At 51.6% G+C, this 20,625-nt stretch overlaps 1 long non-coding RNA gene across 1 annotated transcript; it reads left to right on the top strand.

The window, feature by feature from the left end:
• The first annotated feature begins 277 nt into the window (after positions 1–277).
• Positions 278–20,386, top strand: LOC116662587. Its single transcript, XR_004318571.1, has 3 exons — positions 278–583; positions 17,624–18,366; positions 18,657–20,386. It is a non-coding gene; the product is annotated as an uncharacterized LOC116662587 (long non-coding RNA).
• Positions 20,387–20,625: the final 239 nt, after the last annotated feature.

Below are 20,625 nucleotides of genomic sequence, written 5' to 3'. Positions count from 1 at the left end.
AAGATAATTATAGATGTATTTGGAATATATAACTGTATATAATGAAACGTTACTGAGTCATGAAACAGAATGAGATCTTGCCATTTGCGACAACACGGACGGCTGTAGAGGGCATTACGCTAAGTGACATTAGTCAGGGAAAGGCAAATACTGTATGGTTTCACTTGTAGGCGGAATCCAAAATACAAAGCAAGCAAACATAACCAAACAGAAACAGAGTCCTAGATACAGAGAACAAACAGGTGGCTGCCGGGGGCAGGGGCAGGGGAGGAGAGAAGTAGGTGAGAGAGTTTCGGAGGTTCGAACTTCCAGTTACAAAGTACGTGAGTCACAGGGATGAAGCGTACAGCTCGGGGAAGACAGTCGGTAAATCTCTGTGTGGAGACAGAGGACGGCAGACTTATCAGGGTGATCATTCTGAAATGTTTAGAAAAACTGAGTCACCATGTTGTGGACCAGGAACAAACATCGTGTCGGCCAGTTATACTTCAGAAACAAACAAACTGAAAGAGAGACCAGATGTGTGGTACGGGCAGGGAGAACTGGGTGAAGGCGGCCAGGACGGACAAATTCCCATTACAAGGTAAGTAAGTCCTGGGCGAATGTCACGTGCAGCTCGAAGAAGACGACACTGCTGCACATGGTGAATGCAGGTTAGGCAGGTCCGAGGAGTTTTCATCACATGCGAAAACCAGTCCTAAATCTGTTTCTTTAATGTGGTGTGTACGTGAGATGACAGTGTTTGCGGCATGTATTGTGGCGACTGTCTCATGGCGTGTGTAAGTTGAGTCATTGCTCTGCAAACCTCGGGCTTCTGCAGAGCTGCAGCTCAAGTGTATCTCAGGGAAGCTGGAAGAAGGCAAGGAGGAAACCTGGGCTTCCAACCCCACCCAGAAATAAGCCGCTCTCTGCCCTCCTTCCCTCGCGTGGTGCCGAAGGCAGCCGGCCCAAGCCCAGGGTCTTACCTGGGTTCATGTGAGATCAGTCCCAGGTGCTCGGTTTCTCTACGTTTATGATTTCACTACTCTGGGGAATAGGAACACAAGTCTGCTGGGGTGTGAACCTTGCCTTGCTACTGGCATTTATTTTTCTGAGTAGCTCCCTTGCTTCATTCTGTCCTTGGTTCTGCTTGTTTCTCTTTAATTCCTCATGAAAATGAAATTATTTTTCATTTTATTAAAATGACAATGAAACTAGGGTAATCTGTTCTGTCTTAATACACAGAAAATGTTTTACATGCATGATTTCTTCTTCTGGCAACTACTGGGTGGTTTTTGTGATTCTAAGACATTTTTGACAGAAACTAAAATAACTATTTGTGTCGTTTCACTTTTGAGTACCTCGCAGACCACGGGTTTGCTCCGAGATCTTTTTTCTTTTCTATACATGCATTCAGTGCTGTAAGTTCCCCTCTGAGCACGGCTTTTACTCTATCCCACACGTTTTGATCACTTATATTTTCATTTTACTAGAGTCAAAATACTTGAAAGCTTCTATTAAGACTTTGACTCGTGTGTTTCTGAAGTTTGAATCCGATTATGCCAGTGAAAAGGCTGTGCCTGTGGATGTCTTTCCTGCCTGGTATCTTCCGCGCTCCCTGGGTCTGTGGTTTTGTGTGCCATTATTTGAAAAACTCCTCAGCCAGCATCACTTCATTTCCCCCCATTGCTCCCTCTTTCCTCCCTCTGACACTCCCAGGAGGCACACACCACACCTTTGGAACCTGCCTCACACGTTGCCCTCTCTGCTCCTTGTTCCTCGTTCTTTCCCCTTTGACTCTCGATTTTGGAAATTTCTATTAACAGATCTGCAAGCTCGCTCGTCCCTTCCTTAGCTGCACATGAGCTGTTGATGAGACCAATAGAGACATTCTTCATTTCTGTTCGATGTTTCATTATTTTCAGCATTTTTCTTTTCATTCTTTCTCAGGGTTTCTGCTTACACTTCCCGTCTTTTTTTGTTCTGTCAACCATGTGTTAAATTCACTTGTATTTTAACGTCTGTTCTCACCCTTGAGGTTGAGCAGAGGTTTTCAGAAATGTCGTCACCACCTGCTGACCGAATTTTCCACAGTTTTAACTCTACTCAATTAGGTCTCCAGCGTGGGCTTTTAATTCTGCGTTGCAATGTGACACAGACCCTCCTTGGTCGGTGTCCGCACTCGCTGTGGTGCCGCGCTGTCTTCGTCACTGCAGAACTGCAGTGGGTGTGAACGGCACGCCCACTCTTCCACTCAGTATTCCCTCGAAAATTTCGCCTTTATTTTTGGTGTGCGCTTTTAGAATCAGGATGAGGGTTTCTAGTAAAAACGTGTCTGCTGGGGTTTTGTTTGGGGCCGTATGTGGAGCTTTTGCGCTGAATTTGGCTGCTGCTGCAGTCGTGCCCTCGCCGTCACCCTGTGCTGTCATCTTAGGTGTGCGTGATGCAGAAACGGTGACCGCTTTCTGGTCCTCCTAGAACCTCAGACTTCTGCCAGTCCTTGACCTCGTCCCCAGTTTTGCCTTACGTTGGCACCAGAGTCAACTAGTGCCGGTGTAAACTTCTGGAACGCCATATTCGTGCTGCCCAGTTAAGTCTTCGTTGGTACTTACCCACGTGTTTCCTGTCCCACTGTTCTGAGAAGTCAGCTTAAGGTTGATTGTTATACATTTTAAAATAATGTGTCCTTTTTTTCCCCCTCCAGTTACTTTACCCCTTTTCTCTTGCTTTTCTTTTCAATAATTTGACTTTGGTGTACACTTCTTTCCTGTATCTTGTTTGGGCACATTAAGCTTCTCAAACGTGTCATCAGGTTGGGGGAATTCTTCGCCAGTTTTTAAAACTATTAATTGTATCTCATTCTCCCTGTAGTCTTCATCGATCACAGGAATGTTACCCCTCTTGACTGTGGTCTACATAATTCTATTCTGCTGTGTGATTCTTTTCTTAATCCCTTCTCTCTGTATATACGTATTTCTGTTTGCGTGTTTTCTGTCAGTGTGATGTCTACGTTACCACCCCTCCATTTATCTGCAGCCAGTCTTCTGTTCAACTCATAAACTCATGAGTCCTTAGCCTCAGATACTGGTTTTCAGTTGTGGAATTCGCATTGTACCCTATTTCATAAATCAACATTTTTGCTGCAGTTCCTCCTCTTTTCATTTATTTTACACGTCTTTCTCTTTCCTTTAAAATAGTCATCGTAAGTCTCAGAACATAATGCCCCAAATATGCGTATTTCAGTCCAAAACCACTTGTCACGCAAAGAAGCAGGGAAGTCGGAGGCGGTCTGAGGGCAGACGTCGCAGACTCTCTGTTCTCTGAGCTCTGTCAAGACGCTTCATGGCCCAGAATGCTGTCTGTCTCGGTGGCTGCTCCAGGTGACCTCGAGAGAAATACGAATTCTGTCTGCAGATGTCAGTCTTATCCAGGTGATTGATGTGGTGTTGAGTTCAGCTCTGTTCTCACTGGTTTTCTGTCTGCTTCATCTTTTTTTGTTTTTTAAGTTTCAGTTCTAAATATGTCTTTTTCACTAGCATGTAGTCAGTTTACAGCGTTGTCTTCACATTTCCATTTTACAGGGTCCTGCAGCCTCCAGCTGTGATGGTGGCCCGTCCGCTTCTCTTGGTGGTTCTGTCAGTTTTCGCCCAGGTACTTTGACACCATATCGTTAGGTCCATGCACTTTAGCGATTTCGGAAAATTGCCCCCTTTACCATGGCAGACACCCTTTTCAATCCCTGGTAACTTTCCTCACTTTGTCAGAAACTGGTAAAGCTACTCCTGCTTTCCTTTGGTTAGTGTTAACTGGTGCATTTTTCTCCATACACTTACTTTTAATCTATTTGTGTCTCTGTTTAGAGTGGGTTTCTTCTGGACAGAAACAGGGCCACACACGGGGAGAAAAGATGTGAGGCCAGAGCAGTATCTTCTCAGACGGTGTAGAAAGATGCAGAGAGAGAGAGACAGATAGACGGACTATAGCGAGGTAGACAGGTAGATGATAGATACAGAGAGAGAGCGCAGACCGAACTGTGGGTGGACGTGTGTCCGTCCCTGTCCACGGCGGAGGAGCCGGCTGCTCAATGGTTGCTCAGTCCCCGCGTCTCGGCCTCACAGCACTGGCCACGCCTGCAGTCACCCCCCCGCGCTGCGAGCCCCCGAGGGAAGCGAGGACCTCGCTCTCATTCACTCGCTGTTCCTCTGGGCCCAGGACGGAGATGCACTTGGTGGACATCTGCAGAGCAATGAATGCACGCGCACGCAGGTGCGCGCAGGTGTGCCGGAGCTGCTCTGAGCGGCGGGAGGGCGCCTGCGGGCCCCGCCCCTTCGGCCCCGGGGGCGCCACCTTACGGGCCTCTGGGGGACCCCCTCCAGAAGGGGTGCTTGGAGCGAACTAGAAGCCCCCTGCGCTGGACGCTGCTTTGGGATCCCTTCTGGCTGCGGGAAGCCAGCCCAGCCCACGGAGCGCTCTGCTGAAAGGCTGGACCGTTTTCAGACGTTAAGTGAACCCAGCGCTTTTACGAGAGTTCTAGAAAAGAAAAGGTGACTCGCAGCGGCGAGCGCCTTCCCACGGGGCCCCAGCCTCCCCTCGCGCGGGTTGGCCTCGGCGCCCCAGTTCCTGAGGGGCAAGTGCGGGCGGGGGTGCTTCACCGGCCGAGCGTGCGCGCCCGGCCCCGGGAACCTGCGGCCCGCTCGCCCTCTCCATCCGCGAGCCGCGAGTAGAGGGGCCGCCGGGCCCCCGGGTCTTCGTGGTCGCTGGCAGAGACACAGCACGTTTATGTAGGATGTCACTCGCCGAGTTTAGGAGCCGAGGACTGAAAAGCCCTTGAGTTCGTAGGTCGGCCTGTCTAGTTTCTCTTCCTTCACTTTTCGAAATGGCATTCATTGTTTCTGCACAAATTGCCCCCCGCCCCCCACCCCGCCCCGCCGGTGACGACGAGCGATCAGGGCCCGTGTATCAGCCTGTGTTTGGAAAATTCAGTTGTTCAGGAGTTATTCTCATGAGATACTAAATCTTTTTTTGCCACGTCTTAAAAACGGATCCTCTGAAGGCACTCAGAGTCAGAGAGCAGATCTCCCCCGCCCGCGAGCTCCGCAGACACCGGGGACAGCGCGCGCCTCTCGCCAGCCCCACCTGACGTCCGCCACGGCCTGGACAAGCTGGAACCACCCGCGCGGGGAGCCCGCGCCTGCAAATACAGCCCACTTTGCCACTGCATCTAGTGGAAATCCTGGCCCGGCCGCCCAGCGTCTCCCACAGACCGGCAGGAGCGGAGCGAGGCGTGGCACGGTTCTGCCGGGTTCTGCCCAGGACTCGGACCGAGGTGCTGGAACTGGCCGGCTGTCCAGTCCTCCAGGCACAGCTAGCTCATTCCGTTCTTGGGTTCAACTCGCACACGCATCTTTGGCTTCTAACACGTAATCAAGTGTCATTTCTGCTGGGCCTTCCTTGCTTCCCAAGGGTTCCCAGGAATCCACTCTTCTGCCCGGTGCTGTGCCTGGAGTCAGCCGCTCGGGCAGCCGGTGTGTAGGTTCCACAAGTCACAGAGACCCCCGAGGGGGGCTCAGCCACACACCCCGACAAAGTGGACAGGGCGAGCTGGTGCACGACGGCTCCGCGGGGCGGGCACTGTGTCCCCGAGCTGCTCACCAGTCAAGCGACACCGAGAACCAGTGCCTGCCTTCCACCGCCAGCCTGTGCTTAGCTGTGGTCTCCAGGAAGAGCGTGCTTATTTCTGGATGTGCGGGGATTCTCCTGTTGAATACAAATTAATAAACAGTAATGACAAAGCTAATCGTGATGAGCAGTGTGTCAAAACCTGTAAAGAACTGGCATCAATATTATCGACTTGGAAAGTGAAACTCTAGAAACACATTTTTTTTCTTAGTTGCATAAAGTGTAGGTTTTCCTTCCTGAGCATATGTTCTCTTAAAGCAAGGCAAATATAGTCAAAAACAGAAAAATAGACACTTCAAAGACGCAGAGACATTTGTGACGGATGGGTTACCTCCAAGGAAAATCGCGTCACCTGAGGGGGAGGGGGAGACCCACAGATCTAATCTTTAAGATACAGCCTTGCAAACGGGGCTTTCTTCCCTGTAGCCGCTGCACTGACTGGCGCTGTGCCAGGAGCTCTGAGCCCTGCAGATGTGCGCTGGCTCATCCAGAGCCCCTCGACAAATAGCAGTAATCTTAATAGCACTAACAGCAGTGTTACCAAGGGACAGCGCAGCCCGCTCGGTCCTCACAGACCCAGCAACTTGGGCCAAACATCATTCTCGGTGTTTTACGAGGAAGCAAAAAACGACCCTCAAATAAGTGTAACAAGATGTTAAAATGGAACTTCTGGCTGAAACCTGGTAGGTATCAGATTCCAAAGTTCTTGGTCTGACAAGATTTACAGGATATGTGGCCAAGACGTGGTTGGATGAGTCTTAATTCAGAAGCTTGTGGGGCAGAATCTGTGTGTGTGTGTGTGTGTGTGTGTGTGTGTGTGTGTGTGTTCCTGTGCTACACACGTGCTGGAAAAGGTTAAACCAGCTGAGGGCTTTACGAACAAATCCCAATCTGCATGTGGGGTGAGGAGAGGGTCGCCTGGGGGACTGTGGGGATCGGAGCTGACTGCACTCATGCGATGCCCCAGTCCTCGGGGTCTCTGTTTCTGCAGGGGGCTGAGTCAGGGCAGAGGGAAACTAACCAGGTCTTCTATTTTCTGTGTTTCTGATGCTTTGACATCTCGGGACCTTGCTGACCCCGGAGGGACAGGGTCACCATCCTCCTGTTCTCACCACCCCCGGGCAGGTACCAGACAGCCAGGGGCAACCCCCCTGCCCCAGGGCCACTGAGATCATTCAAACAAGCCAATCAGCAGCCTGCTCACCCTTCTTCTGGCAGAAGACACAGGAAAGGGTCCTGCCCACCTTTCCCCCTCCGTCTCCCCCTGCTGAGCCTGGTGCTGTCCTGTGTGCCCTCCACCCGACGTGGTGGTCCCTCGCCCTAGGAACTGTGAGTGGCACATTCTCTGACCTGCTGGCCTTACTGGAACTCAAATTTTCTGTTAATACATCACTGTTTAAAGCAGATAAGTAACAGACCACTTGCCGTCTGCATCCACTGGAATGAGCAAGTCCTGAACCCGGGGCTTCTAGCTCTCTAAACTGACCTGCCTCTGGGGGGGGGGGGTGAAGCAGCCCCAAATACACACGGGGAGTGGGATCATCTCTAAGCCCACATGGTTACCTTAGTGAAGCCCCAGCTTAGAGCTCAGGACACTTTTTTCTAAGAAATACCAAATACCTGCTCACTTCTCTCTTCTATATACATTCTTCCTTGTTTGCAATTGCAGAAATCTTGAATTATCGGTTTTGAAAACCCACAGTTTTTCATTTTTTGAGATGCTTTCATTTTCTAGGATTTTCACCCTCTGTTAATTGTCAGATCACGTATCCATCTGGAAACCCACGGCAAGAGCCAACCAGGCCTTCACTGAGGGTTACTCTGTGTCTTCCCCGAACTCGGGCTTCACTCGCCCACCTGAGCCCTGGCTTCACCCCTTCCGTTCAGCAGCCCCATTGCTGGAGGACACAGGACCCCGCTGGGAGCTCTCGGGCTCCGTCAGCTCCCCGAGGGCGCCTCTGGCCTTCCCGCACGTTGCCATCCCATTAGCAGGCCGCAGCACCCCACAGGTCCTATGGGACTCCGTCCTCCCCCAGCCGCTTCCGCGTGAGGACTCATCCCTGTTGGGGGACCTGGGAACCACTCTCGTCCCTTCCCCCTTACACTAGGAACGCCCAGCAAAGGGTGCAGACAAAGAGTGGGAAGAAGGCTTCAGGAAGGTGAACGGGAAGACGTGAGAGTGGACTAGCCCAGAGTGATGCCCCGTGTGGACGTCTGCAGATTTCCCACGTCCCGTGGTTTATGCAGCTCTTCAGCACGAGTGAAAGAGGCAAGCGGAGACTGAACCCAAGGTCACTGGGAACCAGAGACACTTAATTCCTGGTCACTGCTTTTCTCAAATAGAACACATAATGACCATTCAACAATTCCACATGCCTCGAATGAACTAGAAACAACTTGTGATGAATTAATAGAGAGGAAGGAACAAGCGATTTGACCACAGACGCCCTGGAGTCAGCCCCTCTCTCTTGCTTGCAAGAGACTCAAATGTCTTTACAGAAAATGGAAAACAACCCCAGCCTGCCTGCAGGGTGAGGGCTGGGTAATGAGGTAGCAGAGGCAAACTGGAGTTGTTCTCTGAGAAGCTCCTGCAAAGGAGAGGGTAAAACCTTAATTTTACAGGAAACCAAGACTGATACCAGTGGTGTGCAAACACGGTTAATAATGCGAACCCCTCTGAAGCAGGCCCACCACGTGGCGCTCGAAACAGGCGTGTTTGCTCCAGCGGGTCGACTCAGAAGTAGGGGGGACGTGGCCTCCAGCTTAGCCAGAAGAAGCAGGGTGGTGACGGACTAGCAGTAACAGTGACAATGAAACGCACGCTCAGGAGAACCGTCTGCTGGGCCGTCCAAAAGGAACATCGTGTTTTCCCTCAATCAGCTCTTGTCGCTGCTTCTCTCATCAGGAGACAGAATCGTTGAGGACATATAGCTTCTTGGACACCCTCAAAACTCGCTCCGCTGCCGGGCATTATTTGCAGAGGGAAAAATGGACTATCCGGAGGTTACATATGCAGTCAATCAAAGATCACGTTCACAGCCTCCTCTAACTTCCGCAGGGAATCACTGCAGGCTGTTTCCACGGGTCGGGGCGCACGCTCAGACAGGGCTGTGCGGGCTTCGTTCCCGCTCGGCGGACGGGGGGCCAGACAGGGCATCACTTGGAAACAAGCCATGGTTTCCTTTCTTTAGGGTAAAGGAAATTTAATACAGATACAGCACGTGCCCAGCAAAGCGTGACTGCGCTCTTAGTGGTCATTTGGGTACATCTTTGGCCAAACAGAGAGCAATGTGCTTATCATAGTTAAAATGGCTAATTTCTGCCTTCCTGAGTCCCAGCCCCCACCATGCATCTCGTCCGTTTGTCCAGTAAATAATGCTGTGTGTGTGTGCGCGTGCGCCCACGCGTGTGCACGCCGCGGCATCTGAGTCCGAACCCTGCTCTCTCCTCCTGGTTTTGCTGCAAGTGTTGTATGTGAGTGTGAGTGAGTAAGTTGTGTATACATGACTGTCTGTTACCGTTATTCCTTTAAACTGAAGTGGAAATCTGGGAACTGGAAAAAATTCCCTGACTCTAGCCAAGCGGGTTGGGTTTTGCAAAAGCAGCGAGCAGAGGAGTTTGAGCTTCTCTTCCTGTGCCTCTGAGGCTTAGGCGACCTGCCTGGGCTCTCAAGGGAAAAGCAGCGTCGTGTGAGCTGCGACTGTCAGGGACGCGGCCTCCAGTGCCCGAGGCACTCTGCCTGCCCTTGAGGGCCCCGCAGGCAGATTGGCAGACACCCAAACCTGGGCACAACGCCTGACGCGCTGTATATGCAGTCATATTTGGGGGAAAAAAGTTATATTTAAACACCCTTCCCACCTGTATTTCCTGCATTTCATTCAGTGCATCCCAACTTTATCTTACGCTACAAAGAAATGGACGCGTAGGTAAAATTCTTCCATGTAGATGCACTGAATTCTCTCATACAAATTAGAACAGCAAGGATTTCTCAGTGGGGTGGGCAAATGATGTGTTTGCACATGGAAAAGTAAACTGCAGAACGTTTGTCCCCAAAAAGTGAAAAGTGCAGGATAATTAGCTGAAGCATCACCCACCCCCTTGTCCTAGGACACTGACCACTGGCGTTCAGACTAAATTTTTTAAACGAAATTTATTTTTAGGATAATTTTAGATTTATACAGAAATCGCAGGGGAGCACAGATGCGTCCCATGTGCTCTACGCCCCCTTCCCCTGCTGCCAACAGCTGCATTAAGGTGGTGCACGTGACGCAGTCCAAGGACAAGTGTCGCCACATCAGTATGAACCACAGTCTGCAGTTGGTTCGGATCTCCGCGGTTTTCCCCGATTCCCTTGCCTGTGCCCTCTCGTCCCAGGCACTCCCTGCATCTCTTTAGGCTCCTCCGGGCAGGAGCAGCTTCCTGGACTTCCCTTGTATTTTGTGCGTTTGACAGTTTTGAGGAGGTCTGGTCAGGACTTCTGCAGAATATTCCCACACTGGGGTTTAGCTGGTTTTTCCCTGATGAAGCTGAGCATGAAGGTGACAGAGGGCAAAGTCCCCTTCAGTGTCACTCATCTCCATGACCTGTGCCTGCGGATCCGTGACCCTGACCGCCTGGCTCAGGTAGTGTTTCTCTCCTGCAAATCGCTCTCCTTCTCCCTCTCAAAGCTGTGGTCTTTGGGAAGAGGTCCCCATGCCCAGCCTGCACTCAAGGAGAGGGGACACGTTACATTTCTAGAAGGAAAAAAATCCAGAGTAATGTTGAGGTTAGTGGTCATAAGTACTTCTGCAAAACCTGCTTTTATTCACTGAAAGGCGTAGACCCCTGTGCCTTATTTTGAAATACTCAGCTTGATACCGACCACTGCTGGCAATGAGAATGGAGAGGTGGTGGCTGGGTACTGTCCAGCCTCCCTGATGAAGTCATGACAGCCCGTCCTCCTTGTCAGCCTGCACGCACTGCTAAGCACAGATGCGCCCGGGGCAGCCCCGGGGTTCACTGTACTCTCTTCCCCGGATTGCCTGCATGGCAGTGACAACCCCTTGCCAGCTTTGGTGCTCCCATCTGCCCGTCACTGGGTGTCCCAGCAGGGTGGCTGGGGCTGGGGCACTCGCTCACTAGAGGTGTGTGCACTTGAGCAGACAGAATGTTCTGCTCACGTTCTCTCAGGCTTCCTGTTTTGCACTTTACCAAACATTTGGCTTAATAACTGCTCTTGTATAATCAAGCAACCCTGGATGCAGACAGAGTGTCTGCTTCAGGGTTTACATGTATGGATGTATATCCTCAAACACTTGCCTGAAAGACAGTTTCTTAATCTCTGCCTAAATATTTCCACGTAAAGAAATTTATTTTTTATCAGAAATGTCCAGCCCAACTTCAGACAATTCTGTCACTTGGATATTTAATGCTTTTGGCTAATTAGCAGTTGCCTTTGACAATAGTGATGGTGATAATGGAGATGATGGTGGTGGTGATGATGGTGGTGATGGTGATAATGGAGATGATGGTGGTGATAATGGTGATGATGGTGGTGGTGATGGTGATAATGGTAGCAATGGTGATGACAGTGATTGGGATGATGATGGTGATGATGATGATGTGGTGGTGGTGATGGTGATGCTGGTGGTAGTGGTGACGGTGATAACGATGGTAGTGGTGATGAAGCTGACTACCAGTGGTGGGGTGGCAGTGGCAGTATTTTGTATTTTCACTACCTTTAAAAATATCATCAGGTGTAACCAATTTAAAGGTAAAAATTTAAACCACTGATTTTTAGGTATCTAATGGATATGTAAGCTTGCTAAATAGATTATATTCTGGTAGAAACTACTAGAATTTTTTAAAATTAAATTAGGATTTTTATTTTGAGATAATTATAGATTCACAGGAACGTGTAAGAAACAATGCAAAGAGATCTCTGCACTGTTTATCCAGTTCCCCCGATAGTCACGTCTTGCAAAACTACAGCAGAGTCTGTCAGCCAGGATACTAACCCCAGCACAGTCAAGACGCAGGGCTCCCTGTCATCCCAAGGGTCCCGCAGGAGGCCCTCTTATAACCTCACACACTTCCTTCACACCTCCCAGCTCTCAGGAGACCAGTCACCTGCTTCCCATGTCTACAGTTCTGTCATTCGAAGTGCAATCAAATCTCATGTGAGTGGAATCATACGGCACGTCACCGCCTGGGATGGGCTTTTTCTTCAGTCAGTTAATTCTCTAGAGACTCATCGTGTGGTTCCATCCGTGAGCATCGAGTTCTCGTTGTGGACTGCTCTCTGCGGCAAAGGCGGACCCTGGTTTGCAGAAGGGTTCACCCAGCGTGGGGTACCTGGCTTGCTTCCGGCTTTTGGCCTTATGGAGTGAAAGTTCTGTGCGTGTTCATGCATGGGTTTCTGCGTGAACGTGCGCCTTTATGTCTCTGGGACAAACGCCAGGAGTGCCTTTGGTGAGTCGTGTGGCAGTTCCCTGCGTTGTTTCTAAAGAAATTGCCAAACTCTTTTTCCACCGTGGCTGCACCATTTACATTCTGCCCACGATGTGCGAGTGACTCGGCTCCACCACGTGCTTGCTGGCGCTTGGTGTGGTCGCTGTTTTTCGTCCGAGCCGTCCTGAGACGTGTGCATGGCTGGAGGAGCGCCGCACACCGGTAAATGTGCTCACTTGCCGTCTGAAGGGCCTCTCCATGCCTCGGCCCTGTTCCTCACAGGGTTGTTCCTTACTGCTGAGCTTTGAAAGTGTTTTGTAAGCTCCAGACACGAGCTCTCTGCTGGATATGTCGTTTCCAAACAGTTTCTCCCAGTCTGTGGATTTTATTCCCACCCTCTCAACAGGGTTTTAGCAGAGCAAAAATTTTAATTTTGTTCTACTCCGATTTGCCATGTTTTTTCCTTTTATAGATTGTACTTTTGTTATCTGGTCTACGAATTCTACTTAGCCTGCGGTCCTGGAGATTTTCCCCCAGAGCCTACAGTCGCATACTGTACGTTTAATCTATGATCTGTTTTGAATTAATCTTTGTATAAAGTATGAAATTTAGGTCAAAGTTCTTTTTGGGGGGGGAGTCTGGATGCCCAATTACTTCATTTGTTGGAGTCCAATTGTACCATCCTTTGTGGCAAAACCAGGTGGGAGTCCTTCCCTGGGTCTCCTGGATCCTCTGTGCTGCTCTGCTGATCCGTGTGTCTCCATCTGACAGTAGCACCCAGCCCTGACCACGGCGGCTACACGATGCTCAATCCACATAGATGAATTCCTTGCACTTTATTCCTCTTTCTCAAAGAAGTTTTAGTGATTTTCATTCCTTTGCCTTTCCATATACATTTAAAACAATCTAGTCTACATCTACGAAAAATCTTGTCGAATTTTGATTGGGTTTGCAATAAATTTGTTTATCAGTTTGGGAAGAATTGGCATCTTTACTGCATCATCCTCTGATCAGGGCTGGCTCTCCATTTATTTTGATTTTTTTTTTTAATTTCTCCCATAAGCTTTGAGGTTTTCAGGACACAAATCCTAAACATTTTGTTAGACTTACACATAAGTATTTCATTTTTTCATCAATCTTTAAATGTATTGCATTGAAAATGTTGATGTTCACATGTTCATTGCTGGTTTATAGAAATACTAGTGACTTTTTTGGGGGTTAACGTGTTTCCTGTGTACTTCCTGAATTTGTGTATTAGTTCTAGGAGTTTTGGGGGGATTTTTGCTTTTTTTGTGTTTTTTTTAGACTCCTTAGGGATTTTCTACACGGACAATGAAGGCGTCTGCAAACTGGGGTCATTTCACTTCTTTTCCAATCTACGTGTTTAATTAATTTTTCTTGCCAGAACTTCCAGTAATACCTCGAATAAGAGCAATGAAATAATGACAGAGACGCCCTCTTCTTGATCTTAGGAGGGAAATCCGTCCCCACCGAGCACGATGCTTGCTGTCGATTTTCTGTTCATGTTCTTGCCCAAGTTGAGGGGGTTCTGTCTATTCTTACATTTCTGGGAGATGTTTCACGAACGAGGGCAGAATCTTGGACAACTGATTTTTTCCCACCTCAACTGATTTCCTCGTGGAACTCCGTTTTGGTCTCACTGGGGTGAACCACAGCGGTACTCAGACACCAGCCTTGCCTCCGCGGGATAAGCCCCATTAAGTCACACTGTGTGATTCTTTGCGTCTATCACTGGATTTTACTGCCAACACTGTGCTATGAATGCCTGCATCCGATTTACAAGTGACACTGATCTGTAGTTTTCGGTTTTGTGTTACCTTGTCTGGTTTTAGCATCGGGGATGCAGGTTCACAGGACGCGGCGGGAAGAGTCCCCGCCCCTTCCAACGCCAGGAAGGCGTCGTGTGCCGCTGAGATCAGTTATTCCTCAGTGGTTCACAGAATTCTCCACCGAAAGCATTTGGGCCTGGAGACTTGCCTTTGGGGAGGGTTAATATTATAAATTCGACTTCCTTAGCTTGACAGGGCTGTTCCACATTCGGGGAGCTGAGGTCCTTTGTTCTTTTTGGGGAACTGGTCCATTTTATGGAAGTTGTCTAAACTGTGTCCATGGGGACGTTTGCAGCATTTCTTTGTTGTTTTTTGACGTCTGCAATAATTTTTTGTTTCATTCCTGGCCGCAGCATTGTGCTTTCTCCCCTGTTTATGAAACCTGCTGGAAGCTTCTCAGCGTTACTGCTGTTTTTGTCTCACTGATTTTTCATACGTTTTCTGTGTTTAATTTCCTTCACTCCTGCTTTTATATTACTTTCCCCCCTCTTCTGCTTGCTCCAGGTTTACGCTGGCCTTTGGTCTCGGGGGGCGTTTGGCTGCTGACCTGAGGCTCCCCTGCGCAAGGCGGGCCTTCAGCGCTGTAACGCGCCTCCTCTGCTGGGTCCCTGTCTGCCCCTTGGTCTCCTGCACATTCGGTCGCCCTGCGAGCGAGCGCTGTCAGGGTGGCTGCCTCAGACCTTGTCAGAGGGACTCGGCACCTCCAGCATCTTACCTTCTAGCACCTGTTGGTTTACTTTTTCATCCAGGTTGTTCTTTGTTCCTGGAGCGACCACGCTTTTTCTGTTGAAATTGAGACGTTTCTGCTGTCATGTTATGAAACTCAGCTCTTACTTGCTCAGTTCTGTCTTTCAGTGGCTTCATCTGAAGCTTCTCCAGCTGGAAAAGTGGGCCACTGCGCCCCAGCTGCCAGGCGGGGCGGAAGGCCAGGCTCCCACCAGCGGGGGGTGGGCTCCCGGTTTTGCTGGGTGGGGGAGGGTCCCGGTACGCGCCCTGCTCACTCCACAGTCGTCAGCTGTGTTTAGCAGGCAGCGTGCCCCCCCCCTACTGGCCTGGAAGCCCCTGACAGTGGTCCCTTCCTGCCTCGCCCTCTGCCACGTGGGGACCCAGACAGCAGCCGCTCTGGGACAGCGGGGAACAGCGACGCCGCCTGCCCGACACGCCTCTCCCCGGACCCCGTGTCCCGGCACGTGGCTCCTCACCGGGCGCAGGCGTCGCTCACAGACGCGGCCTCTGGCCCGGGGCATTCAGCCCTCTCAGGGCAGCGACGGTCTAATTATCCTCGACTCTCCCAGCTCACACTCAGCCAAAGGCCTGAGGCCTTTCCCGTGAACTTCTAAGCTTTCCTGAGTCCTTGGTCTTGCAGAGTTGTGGGGCCTCGGGGACAAGTGGCGCTTTGTTGTGTTAGCTTGGTCCACAGTGTCTCCAGCGGGGTGTTCACTCCTGCGAGGCCCCGTCGGTTAGAAGTGTAGTCCGTCTCGGCTCGGAGCTTCAGCGGGGAGTTTGCGGATAATCACACCCGGTGTCTTACTAACAGCAGCACATACAGAGGACAGAGATTCACCTCCGTGTCTAAAAATCTGAAGAAACTTTTCCTTGTGAGGTTCAAAGATCTTTAATTTTTACCATTTCATTAAAGTACAATTGACAGGAAAACTCTTTCCATAGGGTGATAGTTCCCATTCCGCGGACGCGACATTGTAAAATCCAAACTCAAAACTGAGTTTCTCTGTTGCGTAGCCCCCAAAAGGCACCCCTGACCTCCTGTACCAGTTAATGACAACTTGCACTTCTTAGAGCCTTTACACTTGCAAAAGTAATCCCACATCTGTTTTTTGTTTTTTACATTTTTGTTTTGTTTTTATTTGGGTCGGGGAGTGGTAATTAGTTGTGTTTATTTGTCTATTGGAGGCACTGGGGAAGGAGCCCAGGACCTGGTGCGTGCGAAGCACACGCTCCACCACTGAGCTGTCCTCTCCCCACCACGTGGACTTTCCAGAGCCGCCCTCAGTGCATCTGAGACCTGCCATTCACACGGCTGTCATTTGTTGGCGGCCTGTGTGAGGCTGGTGGCTGCGCTGCCCGGCAGCGGGTTGCTTACATGATTTTGTTCACATGCCTACGGCCACTGGCAGGTGACCCTGCAGACGTGAAGGCAAACATGGGACGAGGCTGTGGGTCGGGAGGTGGCCCTCGGGCGCTGGCCACTTCCTCCCCAGGTGCTTCCTCAGCAGAGGGGGCGCTCAGGTCAGAGGACCCCGGGTCAGGGTCTGTTCCGGATTCCTGGGTTCGAAACTCGAATCTTCTCCGTGTGCCAGAGCAGACCTGCCCCTCGGAAGGCAGGCTTCCTTTAGCAAAGACTGAAAGAGCCTGGCGCGTTCTGAGCACCACATGCTGAAACTCTGAGCTCCTCCCACGCCTCTGGGGGGCCAGTCCTGCGGGGAAGGATTGGGCCGGGACCGTCCACTTCATTCCTGTCCAGCAAACACCGTCCTCCCGTCTCCCAGCCGCTCCTGGAGGCACAGCCCTCGCTGGGAGAAGGCGGTGTTCCTGCCCCGCCAGCCCCCACGTCCGCCCCCACACCGCCGTCCCTCTCCCCGGGCTGATTCTGCCTCCTGAGTGGTCTCAGAGGTCCGTCTCGTGCTGACCCTTCTCCTTCTCCAGTTTGCCCAGTTCAAGCTCTGTCGCTACTTCTGTGGTCACGAGGCAACCTCCTAAATGGTTCTTTCCCTCCAAATCCTCTTGCTCTAACCCTGCGTTGTCCCATTCAACAGCCTCTGGCCACAGGTGGTGACCACCGAGCGCTGGCAGTGGGACTGGCGCCGGCAAGTGGCTACCGTTTCAATGTCAACATCTTCAAATGTAAAAGGCTGGTGCTGCGTTCGGTTCGTGCACCTGAGCTCCCTGGGGCCAGCGTCCAGTTCTCGCCCACACTGAGTCCCCCGGGGGCACCGTTGGGGGTGGCGGGAGTGGCTGTTGGCTTGATGGACACAGCACCGTTTGTTTACTGATGCGACAGGCAACATTTTTCATCCACATGTGGCTGCTAGAAAAATTTGAAGTTGCACGTGTGGCTGTTTCTAATGACGGTCTCAGTTCAGCGCGTCTCCACCTGCCAGCAGCAGGGCCACTACCGGACTCGTAGTCAACACGTCCTCTTTAAGGATGCGCCCACGCCTTCAGAAGGTGCAATCCAGCCTCGACGTCCTGAGGTCTGTCCTGCGTTTTCTCGGGAGGTTTTGTAATGCTGCACCCGAGCCACTGACCGCGGATGTGAATTTACATCGAAGTGACACTCACACTTCATAATGAGCTTGTCCCACGGTGAAATGAGTCTTCACAGCTCTCGATTTAAAAAAAAGATTGTTTAAATGCTTAAAATCGTGTTTTCTGGTTCGTAAGACAAACGTTAAGCCTTAGCAAAGTTTGCTGTCTTCCTCATAAAGTCTGCTCGGCATGGGCTTCGTTGCTGGGAGCTCAGACTTCGTGCCTGGGCCACAGACACGCCTTTGTTCGCATAAACTTTGTCCTCCGGACACGAGCAGCAAAGCGCTGGGCGGCGGCGGCAGAGAGGCAGCTCCCTCCCCAGGGAGGGCAGCATCCGAGCCCTCTTAGGACGGCGTCCAGGGGAGGTAAAACCCGAAGCGCAGTAAACATTTACTTGTTTGTATTCTCCTCCCCCGCAGTTACCACAGTGACCCGTTGCCTGATGGAAACGTCAGCGGAGCGGGGAGAACACGGACCTCAGCTGCTCTCAGCCACCGGCACGCAAGGGCCTGTCCGCGGGGGTCGCCGGCCTGCAGCCTCTTCACGTGGACTCGCTCGGCGCGGCCGGCTCGGGGAGGCGCAAGCAGCACCACTCAGCCGGAGAAACTCATCTCCAGGCGCTTTGACACTTTGCAGAGCCTCCTGTTTACCATCTGCTGTCGCACTTCCCAGTTTTGTGCTCAGGCGTCTTTCCGGGTGCCGCTTTAAGGTCCTGGGGGTTGAAGCTCCTCGCGGGCTGTGTGACCCCCACAACAGGTGGCCCGGGCTTCCTGATAAGGGAGCTCTGCCCTTCGTGAAGCGCGCACCGTCCAAACGGGACCCCCTTCCTCCTCCGCAGCTGCACTGGCATCGGGTCGGCACCCTCGCCCTCACCAGTCTGCGTCCTGCCGCTCGCGTCAGCAAACCCCACAGCCCCGGGTGACCCACGAGGCTTGACGAAACAGACTGCCGGGCCGATGGACCCAGGTGGGGCCTCAGGGCTGGCCCGGCGACGCGTTTGGGGACCCACCCCCGCACAGCAGCCCTCTCCAGGGAGCAGGATGTGCAGCTCGGAGGGCGTCTGGGCCCTGTTCTGCGAGCTGCTCTCCAGAGTCCGGGCCGGGCCGCCCTGGCACTGCTGAGAGGTCAGACATCCGGAGAGGTTTTCAGCTGGAAAGAGCAGGTGAGAGACGGGTTTTCCGCGGTCCGTCTTGTGTATACTTTACAGCAACCCTGGGGCGTCCCTTTCCCTCCCTGTACACCTGGGTGAAGGGGAAACGCCACCTGGGCTCTTTCGGGTCAGACACGTTCCGCTCTGACCCGAAAGCCACGCACAGCCCCCGGACACCGCCCCCCAGACCCCCATCTCCTGCTGGGAAATGCTGCAGACCTGCCCGGGTCCACTCAGATAAACACTCTCGCAAGCTTTATTTTTGAACGCAGATGACGGTCAGGTAAATTCTTCTTGCACAGGTGAGACCCATCGCCCACCCTCCCGCCCCCTCACTCCTGGATTCCCGTGATCACTCACTCAAGGAAGAGGACTGGCTCCCTGCTCGCGGGCAGCACAGCGGGGCTCTGGTGCTCTAACGTGAGCAGCAGACTCCTCACTCGCACTTGCCAGGTTTGAGCGTGCGTGCCTTTACGCTTCCTCTGAGCTCCGGGTCTTAACGATTCTGACCTTTGGAGCGGAGCCGTCGGGTTAGATCTCGGGCTCGCCGTTCAGCGAGATGAAGCTTAGCGACGTGGCCTCCTCGCGTGTTTGCTCCAAGGGTGCACGGTCTGAGCAGGAGTGAAGACCCGCAGACCCTCTGGGAGGCCAGCGGCCCCCTGGTCCCCTTCCACCCCGTCTCGGTCAGCGCCGTTGTGTGGCACCATGTTTCCACACATGCGACGGCGATTAAATTCATAACAGCCCGTCCCTTCACCTCCGAGGTATCCCGAACATCTGTGTTTAAAACCCTGGCAAGGCGAATGGTCCGGCCCCTGCCGTCTGCCTTGTCCCGACACGAGAAAGACCGCGATGGTCCTGCCTCACCAGCAGGTGACGCGGGCGCGTTACCGGTGGTTCTCGTTAAACATGTGTTTTCTCCTGTCCTAAACCAAGCTGCCAAAGGCTCTCATTCTAAATCCACGAGGCACCGACATGAAGCTTCCCTGCTCACAGCTCCCAGCATCCAGACATCCAGCGCTCCCTCATTTGGAAAATTCAGCGTGATCCACAGCGATGGCCGGTCCTGGTTTTGCTCTGTAGTTCAGCCGGGACAGAAAGAGCTACGACCACAACAGCAGGGGCTCTGCACCTCACAGCGCGCCCACTGCGGCTGTCCCTCCTCGCAGCACCGTGCGTCTGCTGCTTTCTGTTTCTCCCCAGGGAGGTGACTTGGTCAGAACACACGGCAGGGGGACAGCCAAGCGTGGACGGCCCGGTCTTCCCGCCCCAGGTCCTGCACTCGCTCAGAGGAGTAAATAGAGCAGGGTCAGACCTCTGCTTCATTCCAGCTCTGAGAAGCCGTGAGTGGAATGAACTTGAGCTGAGGGACTGGGACACCAGTCACCTCATCTTTTATTTTTGTTTTTGTTTTTATTTTTCCTCACAGATGTTTATTATTTATTTCATCATTTTGCCAAACCAAGCCAAGGGTTCCTTAAAACCAAGATACATTTCCTTGGTCTCAAATAAAAAAAAAGCCAAATAATACCATTTTATATAAATAATGGATTTGGAATGCTTCAGATTGGACCACTTGCCAGAATCATAAATCAGAAAATAATGGTCTTTTTATTACTTTAAAAATTAAACTAACATCCAGGCTATTTAACTATGAATAAAAATAAAAATGAGTTTGGAAGGGTTGGAGTTTATGTCAGATAAACATCTTTTTTTTTTAAACTTTGATCCAGAGCCAGTCTGTCTCCAGCAGGAGGCCTGCCCTGCGCTCAGCGCTGGGTTTCCTGCAAAGCCGGGTCTCTTCCTGTTTACTCTCGGGGGAGCCTGCGCCTGGCGACCCATCAGCACTAAGGCTTCCCCCTGTTGGTCCCAGAAGACTGACTGGCAGGAGAAAGACGAAATGGCCCAAAGGGTTTTCAGTCCCAGGTGGTTCAAATTCAAGACACGTCATCTCCACAAACGGGCGACTTTCTGAAGCTCTGTTTACCTGGGAATTTTTGTAAATGCAATGACAGAACTTCTTTCCTGTAAACGGTGTGTAGTTTCTTCGATTCTGTGGCTTTCTCAGAAGTAATAGAATGTTCTTGGCCTGGCGGAGGCTCCTGTATTTTTGGTGTGAGTGATAGCGTTCCCGCAGGCCTGTTCAGTCCGGGGTCTGAGTCTGCTCTGAATCCAGGCTCTGGCAGTGATGGTTAAACTCTCCCACCAGCGACATCAGAACAGACTCTCAAAGCCCTCTGAGTAAAGACATATCTTTTCTTTTCTTTTCTT

This window comes from Camelus ferus, unplaced genomic scaffold (assembly GCF_009834535.1).
Source record: "Camelus ferus isolate YT-003-E unplaced genomic scaffold, BCGSAC_Cfer_1.0 contig385, whole genome shotgun sequence".
Lineage (NCBI taxonomy): Eukaryota > Metazoa > Chordata > Mammalia > Artiodactyla > Camelidae > Camelus > Camelus ferus.
The sequence above is the reverse complement of the archived record's forward strand: the minus strand, read 5'-3'. Positions and strand labels throughout refer to the sequence as shown.